At 41.2% G+C, this 19674-nt stretch overlaps 1 long non-coding RNA gene across 1 annotated transcript in view; it reads left to right on the forward strand.

Moving 5' to 3' along the window:
- The first annotated feature begins 909 nt into the window (after positions 1-909).
- LOC103882022 overlaps positions 910-19674 on the forward strand; it is a 46111-nt gene continuing 27346 nt past the window's right edge. Inside the window, exon 1 of the long non-coding RNA XR_643689.3 lies at positions 910-3300. This is a non-coding gene — a long non-coding RNA (uncharacterized LOC103882022). The remainder of the gene's footprint in view (positions 3301-19674) is intronic.

Consider the following 19674-nt stretch of genomic DNA (forward strand, 5'->3'; position numbering starts at 1 on the left):
CTTTCTATATATTTAACTGGCCAATAGGAGAGTATCTTCAATTTTACTCATTTTTATCATTCTGAGATCATTCTGTGAGGTTTGGCTTTCTAGACATGAAACACTACTCAACTACTCATCACCACCAACCTTCAACTTCCAGTGGTACAAGTTCTTTGCTGGGTTCTGCATGTTCACGGGAAGGGCTTATTGCACTCACCCAGCCCATCCTTCCTAGCTGTACAAATGACAATGTGTCCGGAATTTATTCCTTCTGGTGGGTTCTTGGTCTCGCTGACTTCAAGAATGAAGCCTTGGACCTTCACAGTGAGTATTACAGCTCTTAAAGATGGCGTGTCCGGAGTTTGTTCCTTCAGATGTTCAGATGTGTCCAGAGTTTCTTCCTTCCAGTGTGTTCGTGGTCTTGCTGACTTCAGGAGTGAAACTGGAGACCTTGGCAGTGAGTGTTACAGCTCTTAAAGGTGGCGCGTCTGGAGCCCTTTGTTCCTCCCCGTGGGTTTGTGGTCTTGCTGACTTCAGAAGTGAAGCCACAGACCTCCACAGTGAGTGTTACAGCTCATAAAGGTAGTGCAGACCCAGAGAGTGAGCAGCAGCAAGATTCATTGTGAAGAGCAAAAGAACAAGTCATCCACAACATGGAATGGGACCCCAGCAGGTTGCCCCTGCTGGCTCTGGTGGCGTTTATTTCCTTATTTAGCCCTGCCCACATCCTGCTGATTGGTCCATCTTACAGAGCGCTTATTGGTCCATTTTACAGAGTGCTGATTGATGCGTTTTTACAGAGTCCTGATTGGTGCGTTTACAAACCTTTAGCTAGACACAGAGCACTGATTGGTGTGTTTTTACAGAGTGCTGATTGGTGTGTTTCCAAACCTTTAGCTAGACACAGAGCACTCATTGATGCATTTACGATCCTCTAGCTAGACAGAAAAGTTCTCCAAGTCCCCACTCAACCCAGGAAGTCCAGCTGGCTTCACCTCTCAACAAGATTAATGAGAGAGCAGGGTGAATTATTAGCTGATTTGAGATCAGGTTTCAAGTTTTCCTCCTCTCAGGCTAATCTCTGTCAGAGTAACCTTTCACTCAGCCAGTCTTCTAACAGGTACTGCAGGCGGAAGAAGATAAAACTCACACTTGCATGTAAGGAACTATACATTGTGACTTCTTTCCATGTTGAGTTTCTTCCTTCCTGTCAGGTCACAGCCATACATCCCCAAATAATCAGTTTAGGTAATTAATGTAAGTCATCTAAATAGGGGAAATAGGTAGGACAGTATGGTGGTTTAACTGTGTGGATGTGATTAGAGCAAATCAGCTGGTCTATGTTTTCAAAATAGACATTTCTGCCCCCTACCACTCCCACCATCACCCTCAGTGATTCTGATTCAGTCCGACTGGGATGGGTTCCATGAATCTGTGCTTTTCACTTGCTCTCCAGGTGACTGAGGAAGATGGCTTGAGAAATATTTTATCTCACTATGAGCTCCAGAGATACTGGCAGTCTCTTATGTATTTATCCACAACATTTAGCCCCATGCTTATCATGGAGAAGTTGCTTCATAAATATTTGATGAATTCATGTTTACTAGGGATGTTTGTACCCTCTTAAAAAACCACAAAGACAGTCTGCTCATTGGGAAGGAATTTGGGGTAAATATTTGAAATCAATATGTTACTGCTTTACCACCACAACACAAAGGTCTGCTTTTCTCATTTGGGTCTCCTGGGATCCTGTCAGCTGTGCTCCCACACGCTGTACCTCAGGAAAAGACAGAAAAGACAAGGAGACCAAAGCTCAGCAAGTCCTCAGTTTCCCCAGATCACACATTCAAGATCTGTTTGAATCTATGACGTGGCCTGCCATACTCGGTCTGAAGAAGGTCATAGCAAGAACAGCAGGCAAAGTAAAAGCCACAGCCATGGAGTTCCAGATGGTTTTAGCACCACCTGTGAGCCATTTGCTCTTAGGTGACTTACAACTACTCTGAGTCTCAATTTTTTTTCCTCCATAAAATGGGGAGCTGATTTCACTTTTTCTACCTTGAGGCACTCTTAAGACAGATGGATCACACAGAGAAGGGTAAATGTGACAACTGTGTGAAGCATTGTGTGTAAATTTGAAGATTTATATATCTAAGTCATCACTGTGAATACTATTAGCCTGTTAGTACTTTGTTTTCAAATACTCATATTTTCAGTAATCGTTTAGCTTGAAAACTAGACAAGTTTTGACAACATGCATTTGTGTGTACCTATTACAGTGCAGTCAATTTATTGAAATTGTTATTGCCCAGCCCCTAAACCCCCAAAAGAAAGTAGGGGGAGAAAAAGTAAATATCAGGTCTCCTCACAATTCACTGTCTAAAATTATCATGAATTGGGGTTAGTTCTGTCTCTTGAAACTCAGTCTTCTTAATGAACATCATCTCCTTCTCTTTATATCTCTATTATTATCACACAAGCCTGTAAATAGTTTATATATCTTAACTTTTAAAAACATACTTTTGAGATACAAAATCCAAAACACATGATTATCTGTAGAATAATGCAGAGTACATCTTCACACCCTCCCTGTTTTACTGTATTTATCATGTGTTTTCCCTGCCTTTGATCCCCAACTATTTGAGAAGTATATGAATACATCCTAATGAATATATTAAATCTTAAACTAAGTGAGCTTAATAAAATAACAAATGCCACATGCCCTGTCTTAGAAACTATTTCCATTTCATTCCATTCATAATTTCACTGGTTCCATTTTCTTCTTCAGAGAATACTGGTTTTTGATTTGCCAATTTCTCCCACCTCCCCAATACCATTTCCCTTTAAAGTTAAATTCTCCATGTGTAGTCAGGTCTTGATCTGGTCAAAGATGGGAAGGGAGTCATGTTAGTCTGGATCATTGGGAGGAAGCTGGGGTAGCCTAGGGAGAGCAATCAGTTCATGCTGAAATCTGACCCCCAAGTCAGCCAGAGAGGAGACAAAGGAGGGTGTGTACCTTTGTCACCAGGCATAGGAGAGAACCAAAATTCATGGACATATATGTCTCTTATTTTCCAGGAATGAGTCTGTCTTAGACTTAAAATAACTTTTAGACTTAGGATAACTGTGACGCTCTCAGTTATTTGCAAGGAGTAGTTGGTAGGTGGTGTGGTCTTGTTGCAAACCCATGATGGATTCCATGTTGCATAACTGACCCTCGGTCAGTTATGACAGTTACAGTAGGAGGTCTGCAAAGAGCACTCTGATGGCTGCCACTGTCATCTTCCAGGAATTTGACATCTGAAGGTCACTTTTCAGGTACCACATTTAATTGTCCCCATGAAGATGGAAAAGGAACAAAAATGGGGAGAGACTATAGTGTCTGGAATGGGTTCAGGGAAATAACAGTGTTCAGGAATTTTTGGAAGTAGACTTTGTTTGCAAACCCAAACGTTTGTGGGATTTTTAAAAATAAGCTTTTACTGTGAAGCCATAAGAGCTGATATGATTCAATCTCAGGAGCAGCAAGACCTTCCAAGTTAAAACAGTAAATAATTTGATTGAGATAAAGATTAATAGCCAAAATCATGCAAGTCAGTCAGAAGCACCAGAGAGCATCAATCTCCAAAGATTAATAATGGTAAAAGACAACACTGTGATCATCAGTTTCATAGTGATGGATCATGGGAGAGTTTAATGTGTGAATTTCGGGAGGAGAATTTCAATCGGGTAGACTAGACTTGGGGAAAGTGCAAATCACATGGCTAAATCTTAAAGCAGGCCGTCTGCCTGGAGGACACAGGCGGGAATACCATTTTCCTGTCTTCGTACTAAATGCTGAAATAGCACACAAATTGGTGTCAGGAGGTTGAATGGAATCTGCTGCAGCAAAACGTGACTGGAGCAGAGAAACTGTGCTCACCACTCTAATTTAGAAGGCAGGAGAGCTGAGCTCACAGAATGTAATCGTGTCTTAATGTGCTCAAGGAGACTGAGAATCATTAGTCATTGTCAGAGGAGGCACACAAACTGATGTCGTTTATGGGACTGTCATATTTCAGAAAGTTGGGAGCCATTGTCCTCAGCGTTTATCTCTACCTGCCCGTGCAGGCATGAATCAAGTCCTCCTAACAGGTACTGGGTTCTCAGTGGGTAGCAAGCACTCTTCTGGGCCTGGGGAATAGAATGACAAATAAGCCATGGTCCTAGACCTCAGAGGACTTACAATTTAAAAAAGAGGGACTGGCAGGAGCATAAATCATAACAAAATGGAGTTTGTCCTGGCAATGGGTGGGAACAATAGTCTATGTTTGAGAACGGGGACTTTAAAGACAAACTGGCCCATGTTCTAGCATCTGCTCTACTACGTACTGGTTATGGAACCATGGTAAGTGTCTGAGCCTTGAATTCCTCATTTGTCAAATGGGGCAAGTCATAGGTAAGTTACCGGAAAGCTTAAATGAGATAAGATGAGTCTGTTCTTCACACAATGCCAGGTACATGGTAATGCTCTAGAAATTGTGGGAAATAATTTTGTCCCATAAATAAATAACTACAGTGATGTATTGCTTAATGACAGGAATACATTGAGAAGTACATCATCAGGTAACTTTGTTGTGCAAATATCATAGATTTACATACACAAAACTAGATGATATAGCCTACTACGCACCTAGGCTATGTAGTATAGCCCACTGCTTCTAGGCCACAAACCTGTAGAGTGTGTTAATTTAAATACTGTAGGTGATTGCAACACAATGGTAAGTGTCTGTGTATCTAAACATAAAAAAGGTACAGTAAAAATATGGCATTATAATCTTAGAGCGCCACCATTATATATGCAGTCCATTATAGACCAAAATGTCATTATGCTGTACATGACTATACCTTACATTGTTATTATCATACACAAAATTAAAATGAAGAGTATAAGGACAGATGAGTTGTTTCTGCAAAGGGGGATGGAACCAGGATGAGGATTAACATCAGGGGGAAACTTTATAAAGAAACAGATTTTTGAGATGGGTCTATATAGGAGAGTTTTCCAGATTTAAAAGCAGGAAAAGTTTTCATGGATGGAGGAGATCTTATGAGCCAAAGCAGAGTATGAAAATCCACAGCCGGTTTGAAAAATGGCAACAATTTCTGTGTGGCTAGGGTATTTCACAGTCCATGGGACAAGGCAGCAAAGGCTGTTTGGGATGAGACAGTGAAAAGTTTAAACACCATGCAAGAGGGTCCTGAAGAGCCAAATTTGTAGCTGGAAGAATATTTTTTTAAAAAGGAAAACACTGAAGATTTTTGAAGCATCTTCAAAGGAAAGAATAAGCAAAATGTATACAAGAAAATGTACTATCACATAATATGTAGATTTTGATATGTCCTTTGTCAAATCAGCTTCCTGCCAACAAAACTAAATTTCTCAAATAATTGAAACAAGTGGTTGGAATACGTGTATTGGACCCAAAGACCAAGTAGTAATGGATAATTCTGTCAGCATCATCTATGTTTGTAATGATCAGTGATGACCTTACTAAGTGCCTCTGCACAATGATGACCACCATCCATTGACTGAAATCTCCTTATGTGCTAAGGGCTTTGTGATGCGTGAGTTGTGTTATGTATCCCCATTTTGCTGATGAGGAAACAGAATTCTTGAGAGGTTACATTACCTGCCCAAGGTCACACGGGAAGTAGGGCACCTGGGATGTGTCTGAGCTCCAGACTCATCAAGTAGCCCCTGTGTACCTCCTTATTTCCCTCCTTCTCCTTCTCCAAGACAACCAGCAGTGCAATCCATTCTCCATGGAGCAATAGAGACTTTAGACTCCCACTGGTTTCCATTCTATTCACATTGAGCAAATTACATTATAAATTAATCCTGATAAAACATTCCACTCTTCCCTCCCCATAAGCTAAGGAGACTCACTGCAGTCCAGAGGCCCTGCAGAATGCACCTTCAGAGAAAAAAATCCAGAGGCTTTGATTGCATTTGCTTTTTAATTAATCTAAAGTGTTAATTTTCAGCTGGAGGAAAGTTAATTTTTCCTTTTGTTAATCTAATGGCCACAGGCAATACTAGTACTATTGCAGCAAAAGTTTGGAATGACTGTCAAGCTCCCCGGTGCTACAATAAATGCAGTGGCAAATAAAACAGCTTCCCTGGAAGGCACATGAATTTAAATAATTTCTGCAGATGGTCTCTGCTTCTCTCAGTGAAAAGAGAAAAAGGCTAATTCCGACCTAATCAGGCCACACTAACATCTAAGCAAATCGTTTCTTTTGATCCTTTCACATTTCTTTTCTGAAAATGAGAAGGGAAAAAGAAACACGACTTTCTTCCAACAGCAGAGAAGCACCACAAGTTTGGGGTTTGAGAAAGTTACAACATGTTCTTCCTCTCTGGGGAGCTATTCTAATCCCAGGCCTTCTCTCCTGTCTCCCATTATACGACCTTATAGGTTGGGACTCTTTCTGACTAGAACAAAGACTGTTATTTGTAAAAGGAATTAAAGCTACAGGCTACCTGGTTCTTCGAAAGGAAGCTCAGAATATGTCACATTTGTATGTCAAATAAGGCAGTCAAAACAAAGATGTTTGTTGTATGTAGCCAGGGTGCTCAAAACATACCAGGGTGATGAGCCGAGATGAGGATCTTATGACCACATCTCTTTGTTCTAAAAACCTGCATGAAGGTTTGAGACATCTCAGAGAGGGCCATTAGGCATTGGTCAAAAGCCAGAGCAGGAACCTGAATTGTAGAATTTAGAAAGACTGGCAAGGTAGCAGCAGCAACCAGAGGGACATGAAATCTGGCCTTGAGTCTAGACTTCATGAGTGCTGCACTGCCTGACGTTGTCATTTATCCTTTACAAATACTTTCTTACAAAATGTCTTATTTTATCCTGCACCATAATTTCACATATCAACTCAAACTGATTGTTGGTGACTACCTGGAGCACCATGTTCCACAAAAGATTGTGGAACTCAGTGGGAAAGGATTCTTTAATCTTAGTGATACCCAAGCAGGAACTTCATGACCTTAAGTGCCTAGGAAAATAGGGGCATATATATGAAGTATCTACTCCCCACATACCACAATTATTTCTTAGCTGGCCAGTGATAATAAGGCTTCAGTCATGAAGGGAATCTTAACTCCTAAAATATCACCTGTCCAATGGCCCTAACCCTAAACCATTTTGAATGACAGCTTCAATTATCCTTTAAAGAAATCCCGCAACCTCTATTTTCCTCCAAAACCATTGTTACCGAAGAAAGTTGTTCCTTGCAGTGAGCCTATCTCCTTCAAAACCCTTTTCTTCCTGATGAAAAGAACTTGAAAGGCTGCAGCTTTGTCTCTGAGTCTCTAAATGAAGTACATGTTCAACTCTCTATATAAAACTAGGGGGAAAGACTCACTCAGGCATCAAGGGGTTACACCTTTGTGCATAGAAAAATCCTTTCCCAGAGCGGGTGAGAAACAGGCACAATGAATTCAGCCCATCTACTTTTTAATGGCTTGCATTATTAAAAACATTACTTATGCCTTTTTGCATGACAAAGAACATGAGTAATAATTTTGATAATAACTTTGTCTTTGATACACAAAGGAACTCAGTGTGAAAGTTTTTAAAATACTATCTGTGGGGCAAAACTGGAGATTAGCAACACGCTGGGAAATGAGCTATTCCATTGAGGGAGAAGACTGCAGTGCTGTTTTTCTTCTTTTAAATTTTAAAATTGGAAACCCAGCAGAAAGCTGGTAGAATGCTTAAACAGTCATGTCCATTAGAATATTTGGTCTATGCAACAACATGTGGAACTGCTGATCAGAAAAAGTGTATGTATATATATTTACATATCATTTCTTCAAACCTGTGCCTACTATAGTAGGTTTTCTATCTATCAAATACATCATGAAGACATTCTTTGTTTACACAGCAATGGTTTGTGGTTCAAAGCAATTAGTGGACAATTAACATTAAACTTTTATGATTAGCTTTAAGCATACCTTCTCTTGAATTTTTTTAACCAAGTGACAGCTGACATTCATTCATTCACATATTTATTGAGTATCTACTATGCACCTGATATTGGATGTTAGGGTACAGTGAATAAAACAGAGGGAGATTCCCACCCTAGTGTATTTACATTCCAGTGTGGGGAGGAAGATGCCGAAAAATAGACATAAAGAAGAATATGTTGTATGTTTGAAGATAAGTGCTATGGGAAAAGGTATATCAGACTAGAGTGTACAATTTAAAACAGGGTTGTCAGGGTAGACCTTCTTAGAAAGGGAACACTTAATTCAAGATGTGAAGGAAGGGACAAAATTCACCACACTGTCCACGTGTTGGTGTCCAAGAAAGAAGGTGTCCAAATCACCACCAGTGCCAAGAACCTAATCAAGATAGGCAAAGTTGTGTATGGAGATTTAGCAGGGTCGGGAGATCGGGAGTTTTATTTTGGATCTTTTGGGTTCAAGATCTCAGATGAGAGATGACAAGTGACTTGGATATACTAGTCTGGAGCTCAGGAAGGAGATTTGGGCTGGAATATAAATCTGTACACTTTTGCCATATAGATAGCATCTACTGCTGTGAAGCCTTGTGAGGTTGCTGAGGAAATGAGTAAATCTGCATATGTTCATTGCAGCACTATTCTCAGTAGTAAAGACATGGAATCAACCTAAATGCTCATCAATGATAGACTACATAAAGAAAATAGTGGTACATATATGCCATGGAATACTATGCAGCCATAAAAAAGAACGATATCATGTCCTTTGCAGGAACATGGATGGAGCTGGAGACCATTATCCTTAGCAAACCAATGTGGGAACAAAAAACCAAATACTGTGTGTTCTCTTTTATAAGTGGGAACTAAGTAATGAATACATAGAGGGGAACAACACATACTGTGGCCTTTTGGAGGATGGAGGGTGGAGGGTGGGAGGAGGGAGAGGATCAGGAAAAATAATGGGCACTAGGCTTAATACATCGGTGACAAAATAATCTACAACAAACTCCCATGACACAAGTTTACCTATATAACGAACCTACACATGTATCCCTGAACTTAAAATAAAAGTAAAATTAAAAAAAAAAGAAAGAAAGAAAACCAGGATCAAGGGCTGTACCCTAGAGCTTTCTAACCCTTCCCATATTGGGGAAAAGAGGAAGAACAGCAAAGGAGATGGAGAGGGTAGGAAGAAAAGCAAGAGCACGGGCTTGGAAACTAATTGAAAAAAATGTATTGGGGAGGAAGACGTCATCAGCTGAGTCAATGCTGCTGACTCAGAGTCAAGAAAGATGAAGGCAGAGCATCACGAATCTATGGAGGGCATGAGTCACCAACATCTTTATCCAGGCACGTTATTTGCCTCAGAGACTCACACATCCTTTCACTTTATTGTATGTCTCACTAATCTGAAAATAGTCCACAACCCCATCCCAGGCATGGTCACAACCTGGTAGCCCATGAGACGGGGCTGGTCTCAACACCTGTTTGTTGGTGGTGGTGGTGTTTTTGCTGGGTCATCACAGTATTTTAAAAATGTGAAGTAACACATTACACTTGTGAAATTCCCTGCTTAAAAATTACAGCTTTCCGTGTCCTCTAAGAAGCTTAAAGCTCTTACTGATCTGACCCATATTCCCACTGCACAGCAGCCACTGGCTGCAGCTGAAGGCTGTAGGTTTCCAGCTCACCAGGACCCGCAGCAGTTTGTACATGGGTGCAAATGAACTCCCATCCCGCCACCCTCGCCTGTTTACCTGCCCTGTCTGGCTAGAGAAACATCCCACTTTGCAATCTCTCTTCTAAGAAGCTTTAAAAATAGAATAGGATCTCAAAGGTTCTGAAGGCAGAATGTGAATCTGCATTTGGATCGAAGTACAATTTCTGGGTAGTTTGTTTATGAATCTCAGTCTGAAAACCTTATATCTTATTGTGACAGATTTCCTGTGGACCAGCAGGAGACACTGACTTTAGGAGCTATTTAAAAGTATTAAATGGCAAAAAGATTTTGTGTTTAAATGAGCATGAGAAATAGCAAGTTCAGTTTTCACTATTTCTTTCTTTTTCCTTTGCTATGGAACATCACAGAGGTTGTAAATGTTAATTTGTCTTAGGATTCTTAAAGATTCATGTCCTGGCCAGGCATGGTGGCTCGTGCCTGTAATCCCAGCACTTTGGGAGGCTGAGGCAGGCAGATCATGAGGTCAGGAGTTGGAGACCATGCTGCCCAACATGGTGAAAACCCATCTCTACTAAAATACAAAAAAAAAATTTAGCTGGGCATGGTGGCGGGTGCCTGTAGTCCCAGCTATTTGGGAGGCTGAGGCAGGGAATCACTTGAACCCAGGAGGCAGAGATCGCCATGAGCTGAGATCGTGCCAATGCACTCCAGCCTGGCAACAGAGCGAGACTCCATCTCAAAAAAAAAGAGTCATGTCCTATACCGTGTTTCCCAAACCTGCCTGGCCATGGAGTATTTGTTTGGATGGATGGAATCTCCAGAGACATGAGAGATGCACAGGACACTCCCAGGGAATGGCTTATTTCCAGAGGTCCATACTTTCAATAGCATTTAATGCACAGTTGTTCAACAAGTTGTAGAACAAATTACAAACTGGCGAGGCTGGACATGTCACCCAGCAAAGATAATAGGATTCCAGACTTCACTCCATCCCTAGATGAGAGCTGATACAATGGGTCCTCAGTTCCTGCACAAAACCAGTGTCAGAAGGCAGGCCGTGTGAGCACCTCTCAGCTGCATGAGCGTCGATGTCCTCCCTCCAGCAGCACATCTACCTCCAGCAGCCTGTCGAACTGATATTCTCAACAGCCCTGGAAAGGGCCTGTTTCCAAAGCTCTGGGTTTACTGAGCTAGTCACGTGCAGAGCGCACAACCCTCCACTGCCTCCATCAGTCTGCTCCCTGACTTCTCCACCTTTGCTGGTGTATCATCACTTGGTACCAAAACTGATCTTGCATTGAATTGGAAGACTATCTCTGGCAGGAGAAGGCAGTGCCTAGCAGTATGTGTCTGGCATTCTGGCTTTAGTATGTGGCAGTTTTGCTCCATTTGTAGAAGCATGAGTTTAAATCAAACCCACTCTGAGGATGAAATGCCAGAGAAAGGCACTTGCCTGGCAGCTGTACCAAGCTGGCCCCCAAATATCTACATCTCTGCCTTTCTTGTTCTTGCCAATTTTTTAAAAAGTTACTATTTACTCATAATTTTCATAATAACTTCATGAAGCAGATATTACAGATTTACAGATGAGAAACCCAAGGCTCAGAAAAGTTTTACTCATGTGATACAGAAAGGAGCTCAGTGTGAAAGTTTTAAAAATACTATCTTTGGGACAAAACTGGAGATTAGCAACACGCTGGGAAATGAGCTATTCTATTGAGGGAGAAGACTGCAGTGCTGTTTTTCTAGTAGTGAGTAGCAGGGCTCAGATTTTTAACGCAGGTCTGACCTGATTCTAAACCACCCTTGCTGCTTAACCAGTAATCCTCAAACATGCTGGAAGAGGCTTAGCACAATCCTGCAGGAGACTGATGAACTCACACTTGTCCATATTCTTTCAGGGGATTCTCAGACACATTCTCCACCTCGACATGGTGGACAGAGAAGAGCATGTACATTTAGCAAAAAATTTTCATGTGATTGTGTCCAAACTGTGGCCTGTGTCTTCTTTGTATTGTATTTGGGTTTCCTTGTGATTTTAAAAATTTTCGAGTTTTCTTGCATTGAAAATAAAATGTGTCTATCAGTTCTAAATGATTAAAACAAGACATCATTTAAAAATTAAATTCAAAGGTGATACACAGCTTGCTCTTCATAAAATTTGTCCCTCATAAAAATGTCATTATCAACATAGGCAGGCATAACGACCCCATTCCTGTGGGCCTGTGGGATCTCATTTGGGGATGATGAAAATGTTTCAGAAATGGATAGAGGTAATAGTCATACAACATTGTAAATATATTAAATGCCACTGCTTGTATACCTTAAAATGGTTGATTTTATATTATGTGACTTTCACCTAAAAAACAAAAACAAACTACCCCATATTCCTGGACCACAAAATTGAGTTCAAACACACTTTATCCTGAAGACCCAATTCTACTCATAGTGAAGCCTCTGAAAGCTGCAGCCCTCCCGGGGAGCCACCAGGCTTTACCTGAAACTCAGGGACAACAGCAACACGCTAAGCCTCCAGATCACCCCTTACCATTGGAAATAGGGCTGCAGAGTCAGCTCATTTGGGATAAAGGAGAAAGTGACAAAGTAAATGCACCATAATTACCAAGGTTTTAGAGCACTCAACAGCCTTACAAAGATCTGAAAGGGAGTCCTCCACAGCCTAGTCCCTTATGGTGAAATAGAAAAAGTTGGCCCAAATGTCTGCTGGCTCAACTGCCCCCACCTGAGCCAGGGTGATCAAACGTGTGTCCACCTGCTGACAAAGCTGAGTCTCATTGGTGTTGAGGAGTACCCAACAGGTGCTGTTGTCATCACATCTTTTAAAATTTTTTTTAATTTTTAATTTTTGTGGGTAAATAATAGGTGTATATATTTATGGAGTCCATGAGATGTTTTGTTACAGGCTTGCAATGTGTAATGATCACATCACAGAAAATAAGGTATTTATCCCTTCAAGCATTTACCCTTTATGATACAAACATCCAATTACATTCTTTTAGTTATTTTAAAATGTACAATTATTTTGACTATGGTCACCCTGTTGAGTCACCACATCTTTGTTCTTTTCCTCCTCCCCTTTCCTACCTCGGTTTACCAAGTGCTGCTCAGTAGACCAATACTCCTATCCCTCTCCCTGCCCTGCTCCACACTTACTAACACTTGTGTGGAGGCAAGCATGCCATCCCCTCGCATGGAAGCAACACCTCTACCCCTGGGTCTTGCAGAGTGGAGAGCCTGGCCCCGCCTCAGCCCAGTGCCGTGCATGGTCACCTGAGCCTTGAAGGTCCTCTGCTTATGCCCAGCATCTCACAAAGTCCTCTCTCTCAAGTGATAAACAGTTCCAATGGTTTCCTGCCCTTGCGCTCCTCACCCCAGGGCATTGCTTCCATGAGTCTCATCTGAGCCCTGCTCAGCCAGCTAAAAACGTTTGTTACACAAACATGTTCTTCTCATCACACGCAACACCGCACTTCCAAGTCACTGTCACAGGCACCTTTATTTGGTGTTCAGGAATGTGGGTGAAATGTGCATTGTCATCTGCTACCCCAGGTGACCAAAAGCACACATTTACACCCCGTTCTATGAGAATTCAAAATGCAATTTCAGGCTATGTGATGGTTTTGTGCCATGCAAGGCTAATCAGCCATGCGGAATCAAGGCCACAATGCTGGCCTTGTCAGCGCTCTCCCCAGACTTGTTTATACTCCACAGAGATCAAAAAGCATATAGAGAATGAAGGTGAATATCATGAAATGGCCCTATACTTTAATTTCTTTCCTAAAGGTCAAAGCTTTATAATGAGGCTCACAAAGGAGCAATACAGCAGGCCAGAAACACACATTAAAAGAACCTCTCCGATATCAAAAGGAAAAAAAAATAGGTCATCGACCATTTTAATGGGATGATTTCAGTCCACTGGCCCCTGGTTCTAAAACTGTTTTGGAAATAGAAAAGTGACGGGGATCTTTTATATTCACTAATGTCCCAACATCAGTGAGGTTGAATTTAGTCTAAAATGACACACTTCTACAGAAGGAGGGAGAGGCCTGTGAGTGGAATGTGTCTTAGGAAGGGTTATCTCGAAAGAGAGCTTGAGACAAATTTTGCATGCAGGTGGTTTAGTTGGTAAAAGGACTCCTGGAGCAGGAGTGAGGGACTGGGGTCGTGATACAGAGAAGGGGCAATGCAACACAAAGCCATGCCATCAGGTTGGCCCTCCTTGGGCACTGTGAACTGAGCTGCTCGATCCCCTAGGACCTTCTGAGGGGCCTTATGAAATGTGTCTTAGAAATGTCCACCTAGGTGGGACTGTAAACTAGTTCAACCATTGTGGAAGACAGTGTGGTGATTCCTCAAATATCTAGAACTAGAAATACCATTTGACCCAGCCATCCCATTACTGGGTATATACCCAGAGGATTATAAATCATGCTGCTCTAAAGACACATGCACACGTATGTTTATTGCGGCACTATTCACAATAGCAAAGACTTGGAACCAACCCAAATGTCTATCAATGATAGACTGGATTAAGAAAATGTGGCACATATACACCATGGAATACTATGCAGCCATAAAAAAGGATGAGTTCATGTCCTTTGTAGGGACATGAATGAAGCTGGAAACCGTCATTCTCAGCAAACTATCGCAAAGACCAAAAACCAACCACCGCATGTTCTCACTTATAGGAGGGAATTGAGCAATGACAACAAACAGTTGGACACAGGAAGGGGAACATCACACACTGGGGCCTATCAAGGGGTGGAGAACGGGGGAGGGATAGCATTAGGAGATATACCTAATGCAAATGACGAGTTAATGGTGCAGCACACCAACATGGCACATGTATACATATGTAACAACCTGCACGTTGTGCGCATGTACCCTAGAACTAGAACCTAAAGTATTTAAAAAAAGAAAAAAAAAAAAGAAATGTCCACCTAGGAGATTAGAAAAGAAAGCATTTATTCCCTGGCTCCCCACTTTCCCTGCCGAAGTTTTCCCTAAAAAGCACTAATCCTTGAGCCTCTAGGTAGTACCCACAAACTTGCCAAACAGCTCTGACAGTCACCCTGTGCCATAGCATTGGAAAAAGCACAGAACAAAGGCAGCAGGTGTGTGATGTGCAGCTGAGTAAGATGCTGTCTTGCTGCACCTGTACTAAGCTGCTCGAAGGCCCCATGAACTGGTTGTCGCCCTCGTAGTATAATAAGTCAAGAGAACTCAAAGCCATGTCCACTACAGACCTCTGAGGCCCAAAGCCTTGCTTATCAGCACTGGAGGAATTCAGGCACACTTGTTAAAAAGATACCCAAAGTTTTGCACGTGAACAAGACTCCCCTAATCCGACCTTCTGAAATAAGATTGCTCAAAATTGAGTGTACTCAATTCTCTGAGGGCCTCTTAACTACATACTTCATTCTGATAAATTAACTGGTACTCCCTTACCACTTTACATGAACAAAAAGGAGATTCTCAGTTTCTAATACCCAGACTGGCTCCTGTCCCAAACATGTTGATATTATGGTTCAGAGAGTGATTTTGAATAGAAACAGCAAATATTCATAGTTCTGCCAACGTGGACATTTTAATTCTTTCCTCTTTCTCAGAGTAGCCTCTGACCAACCCTTCTTTACCATCTTTACCATAATTTTACTCCCCCACCACACAAAGAAATATCTATGATTCAAAAATTAGAAGTTCCTTTCCCATCTTGTTCATTGGCAGAACACAACTAGAGAAGAACATGCAAACCAAAGGTGCCCTTTCCCGGGGTACACTATAAATGCCTGGGCAGCCGAGACCACTTGTTTATGAGTTTTTCATTTTCTTATTCCACTAAAAAAGAGTCTCATGGAGACTTATGAAAAGTACTCATTGAATAAATCTGTGTATTTTTCAGTAAGAGGAGAAAAGGATAATTCTCTAGAGATGTTGCTCAGCATCGTAAACTCTACAGTGGCTGCAGGTGTGTGATGGACTAAACTAAGAAGGTCTCCCTTTCTATTGTGTGGCTTTTCTAGGTTTCTTGAATGGATGGTGACTTTATTTCCTCCTTGCAACCTAAACCTGGTTTGCCCGGCATCTGGTTGTCAGCAGTTGGAAGGTTCCACCTTCAATACACATGCTGCAGCCATTGCAATCATTCTGCTTGCTTTTTCATCTGGGGATTTAAATTGTTCCATGAGATGTACGGACACCCAATTTGGGTTAGGGGTTTGATTTAAATGTGCTGTCAGTTTTGATTTTTCACATTACCTGCTCATGCTAGCAGAGAGGGCTCACTAAACTAGCAATAAGTTTTCAATCCAAAGAGATCAAAATAAACTCGGGGTCATGTGAGCAGCGAGGGGCTTCTTCTGACCAAGTTCAGCAAACTGAAGGAATGGAGCTGCCCAGCAAACATGATAAAGTGGATGGGGTTAGGGGAGAGGGGGATGCTTCCCTCTCCAGAATTCAGCCACAGGTTTCTACTCTCATTAACTTCTCACCTTTTAGAGAATAGATTTGTAAATTGTCTGCACAAAAATGCAACAACTGCTAATGAGGTGTTCTCCTTACTGATTGCCTGACCACAAAGAAAACAAGTAAGAATTCAAAGAGAATCCTTGCAGCTCTCCTTTCAGAAAATGTCTGACACAGCAGTCTGAGGTTCTAACAGAGCCTTGTATACAAGAGACACTCAATATGTGCAGAGTAAAAAGCAATGACATTCACCCAACTGTCCGGAGTTCTTCAGCCAGTGCATGGCTTTCCCTTTCTGTGACAGAGGTTTGGTTTTTGGTTTCCTACTCAAAGACACAAAACTGCCCACTGCTCCAGCTCAACAACTGTGGTGAACAAAACAACAGTATCCAGAAATAGCCTCACTGGAAACCATGTTTAACAGTGTCAAACAAGCAGCTTGACAGATTTTCTCTTTCAACTCTCCTATATTTGGGCTAGCCAGATGACAGCAGTCAGGATGAGCTGGGTTACGATGCAGTGACAATAAAACTCCACATTGCAGTGACTTACAACCACCCAGGTTTATTTCTCACTCACACTACATGCCCTGTGTTGAGGGCTCTGCTTACCTTAGTGACTCAGGGACCGAGGCTGATGATGGGCCCATCTCCACTGTGCCTCTGTGTTCCCCACAGCTGGGTAAAAAGTAGCACTTCAGTGTTGCTCTGGTTACTAAGTGCTTTTGTCTAGAAAAGACATACACTACTTCCTCTCACATTTTATTATCCAAAGCCAGTCACTGACCACCCAACTGCAAGGTCGCAGGGAACTGTAACCTTCCACGTACTGGGAAGGGGGTGGCGAAATGGAATACCTGGGCACATCCCCAGTGACTAGCACACAGCCCTGTTCTGGCTTCAGGAAAGGAGACTGACTTGTGGCTTTGTCTCTAACTCTGCCTAGTGCTCAAGACCAGACAGATGCACAGCTGAATTCTACAAACGTACAAAGAAGAGCTAGTACCATTCCCACTGAAACTATTCCAAAAAATTGAGGAGCAGGGATTCCTCCCTAACTCATTCTATGAGGCCAGCATCATCCCGATACCAAAATATGGCAGAGGTACAACAACAAAAAAGAAAATTTCAGGCCAATATCCTTGATGAACATCGATACAAAAATCCTCAACAAAATACTGGCAAACTGAATCCAGCAGCACATCAAAAAGCTTATTCACCACCATCAAGTAGGCTTCATCCCTGGGCAAGGTTGGTACAGCATACACAAATCAACAAATGTGATTCATCACATAAACAGAACTAAAGACAAAAACCACATCATCTCAATAGATGCAGAAAAGTCTTTCATTAAAATTCAATGCAGCTTCATGTTTAAAACTCCAAATAACTAGGTATTGAAGGAAAATACCTCAAAATAATAAGAGCCACTTATGAAAAACCCACAGCCAATATGATACTGAATGGGCAAAAGCTGAAAGCATTCCCCTTGAAAACTGGCACAAGACAAGGATATCCTCTCTCACCACTCCTATTCAACAGAGTACTGGAAGTTCTGACCAGGACAATCAGGCAAGATAAAGAAATAAAGGACATTCAAATAGGAAGAGAGGAAGTCAAACTATCCCTGTTTGCAGATGACATAATCCTGTATCTAGAAAACCGCATCATCTCAGCCTAAAAGGTTCTTAACTTTATAAACAACTTCAGAAAAATCTCAGGATACAAAATCAATGTTCAAAAATCACTAGTACCCTTATACATCAACAACAGTCAAGTCAAGAGCCAAATCATGAATGAGCTCCCATTCACAGATGTTACAAAAAGAATAAAATGCCTAGGAATATAGCTAACTAGGGAAGTGAAAGATTTCTACAAACAACTACAAACTACTGCTCAAAGAAATCAGTGATGACACAAACAAATGGAAAAACATTCCATGCTCATGGATAGGAAGAATCAATATCATTAAAATGGTCAAACTGCCCAAAGTAATTTATAGATTCAGTGGTATTCCCATTAAACTACCATTGACTTTCTTCACAGAATTAGACAAAACTATTTAAAAATTCATATGGAACCAAAAAAGAGCCTGAATAGCCAAGGAAATCCTAAGCAAAAAGCAAAAAACTGGAGGCATCATGCTACCTGACTTCAAGCTATACTACAGAGTTATAGTAACCAAAACAGTACAGTACCAGTACAAAAACAGCACATAAACCAATGGAACAAAGAATCCAAAAACAAGACTGCACACCCACAACTATCTGATCTTCAACAAACCTGAGAAAATCAATGGGGAAAGGACTCCCTACTCAATAAATGGTGCAGAGGTAACTGGCTAGCCATATGCAGAATATTGAAACTGGATGCCTTCCTTATACCAAATACAAAAATTAACTCAAGATGGATTAAAGACTTAAATATAAAACCCAAAACTATAAAAACCCTGGAAGAGAACCTAGGCAATACCATTCAGGACATAGGCATAGGCAAAGATTTCATGATGATGACATCAAAAGCAATAGTAACAAAAGCAAAACTTGACAAATGGGATCTAATTAAACTAAACTTCTGCACAGCAAAAGAAACCATCAACAGAGTAAACAGACAACCTACACAGTGGGAGAACATTTTTTCAAACTATGCATCTGACAAACATCTAATATCCAGTGTCTAAAAGAAAAATTTACAAGAGAAAAACAACCCCATAAAAAAGTAGGCAAATGACACAAACAGACGCTTTTCAAAAGAAAACATACAAGGGGCCAACAATCATATGGAAAAAAAGCTTAACACAACTGATCATTAGAGAAATACAAATCAAAACCACAATGAAATACCGTCTAACACCAGTCAGAATGGCTACTATTAAAAAGTCAAAAAAATAATAGATGCTGGCAAGGCTGTGGAGAAAAAGGAATGCTTATACACTGTTGGTGGAAGTGCACATTAGTTCAGCCATTGTGGAAGAAAGTGTGGCAATTCCTCAAAGACCTAAAGGTAGAACTATCATTTTACCCAGCAATCCCATTACTGGGTACATACCCAAAGGAATATAGATCATTCTATTATAAAGATACATGCATGGGTATGTTCATTGCAGCACTATTCATAATAGTAAATCATAGACTCAACCTAAATGCCCATCAATGAGAGACTGTATTAAAAAAATATGGTACATATACACCATGGAACACTATGCAGCCATAAAAAATGAGATCATATCATTTGCAGGGACATAGATGGAACTGGAGACCATTATCCTTAGGAAACTAACAGAGGAATAGAAAACCAAATACTGCATGTTCTCACTTATAGGTGGGAGCTAAGTGATGAGAACACAGACACATAGAGAGGAACAATGCATGCTGGGGTCTTTTGGAGGATGGAAGGTTGGAGGAGGGAGAGGATTAGGAAAAATAACTAATGGGTACTCAGCTTAACACTGGGGTGTTGAAATAATCTGTACAAAAAACCTCCAGGACCACATTTACCTATATAACA

This window comes from Papio anubis, chromosome 2 (genome assembly GCF_008728515.1).
Source record: "Papio anubis isolate 15944 chromosome 2, Panubis1.0, whole genome shotgun sequence".
Lineage (NCBI taxonomy): Eukaryota > Metazoa > Chordata > Mammalia > Primates > Cercopithecidae > Papio > Papio anubis.